This window comes from Capsicum annuum, chromosome 12, assembly GCF_002878395.1.
Source record: "Capsicum annuum cultivar UCD-10X-F1 chromosome 12, UCD10Xv1.1, whole genome shotgun sequence".
NCBI lineage: Eukaryota > Viridiplantae > Streptophyta > Magnoliopsida > Solanales > Solanaceae > Capsicum > Capsicum annuum.
In genome coordinates, this window is record NC_061122.1 from 126,002,845 (window position 1) to 126,004,791 (window position 1,947).

Here is a 1,947-nt window from a genome sequence, read left to right on the forward strand (position 1 = left end):
GGTTGGAAATATCTATCATGGTTGCACTCTTTGTCTCACTAATCATGATCTATATTTGTCTTCTTATCCCTCCAATCATGATCACAACTGTGATCCCTCTAATCTCGATCCTTCCAATCTATATCTTTTTCCTTCCAACCTTGATTTTTTATTTGACTTTGATAAGTAGGTTTGGAACCCCTTGTTTAATTCAATAAGAAATGGATCTCTTTATCAAGTTTCTCGGTGTCCTTATCTTTATAATCCCTACTTAATCTATGGTGTTAACCATTTTGGGGGTTGACCCCATGACATGCTTTGTTATTAGATCCATTTACTTTATGATCTTTGCTATGTTTTTCTCTCTCTATTCATCATTTTTCCTGTGTTATTGGCTCATATACAACATAGAGAAATACCCTAAGGTCACCTTGGTATCTCATGTGTGCCATGCTCTACTTGACTTTGTCATTTGGTCCAACAATCCTATGGCAAATTCTAAATATTTGATTGATCAATGACCCACTAGCCAAGTTATCCACTACGAACTTGTTTAATTTGTCCAGTAGCATATAGAATCTTTAAAGTAAAATTTTATCTGGAAAATTGGAATTAGGGAAATATAGCAATTTCTTCTTGAACCTTAACCATGCTTCATCCAATGACTCATCACTTACTTGCCAAAAGTTTTTAATCTCATATCTCATTTGAAGCGTGTGGGGTGGAGGGAAAATTAATCAAGAAAGGCCTCCAGTAATTAAACCCAAGATGTAATAGAGCCTTAGGGAAACTCCTACATCCATAACACCACTTAACTTGTCAAATAAAACTGGAAAAAACCTCAAGTAGATGAACTCTTAGGATATATTAGTAATTTCAAACAGAGTGCATACATATTTAAATATCTTCAAATGAGTACATGCATCCTCATTCTCTTGGCCACTAGACATTTATTTCATCTATGTTATAAGATGAATAATATTCATGACATAAAAGGTTGCATTGCATACCATAAGTAGTAGACAAATTTCACCCGCCCTTCCGGTATTACCCAATAGATCCTCATCCTCAAGCTGCCTATCAAAGATAGTGGTATCTCAACCATATTAACTCATTATACCTTATTGTCTTATGTTATCACCAAGAAAGTGCTTTTTTGACTTATGTTATCACCTAAGAAACACAAACGCAACAAATAATGTAAATTCAAGTAACTAACACAAATGAATAAAAATACTATAAAAATGAATTCTTACTTTCATTACCCAGCAATAGTGCCATTTTTTTATAATGGTTAAATACACTCTAAAAGTATGTATGCGATAGTTATGCAATATATTAATCCAGCTCATGAGTTGGGATCGATCTCACAAGGAATAAAGGAGATACATTCACTTTGTGTGTAATAAACCATTAAATGTTTGTACAAAATGCATACAATGCAATAAAATAAAATGGGGGTTTAGTTTTGAATGTTTTTGTATTCAATTTATCAATTGTAAGCTTGGTTTACAAGAGTGAGTACTAGAAATTTGTAATCTAGGGTTAAAGTCACTTGGGTTGATACTTTATGACTTTTAGTACATACATGGATAATTGGATATTTGCCTAAATTTATCTAATATCTATGGGTAGGATAGGTCTTTTATTTTAATGTTAATCCTTCAATAAAACGTTAAACATCACAAGTGGGTTCTTTCAAACACATCACAAGTGGTAATTTTTGACCAACTTAAAACCTTAATTTAGTAACCTTATTTCTAAGGACTACCATTAAATGATGAATATCAAGTCACTAATGACGGCTAATCCTCTCCCTTATCCAATTTGTAAAGGATGATAAGGGATCTAAGCTTAACTAAAGTTTCTAAGCTCTAATTATGGGTTAATAACATGGATTAGAGGTCAAACCCATACCACTTCATCAATCAAAAAGACAAACAAACAACGCTCATACAATAATGGCCA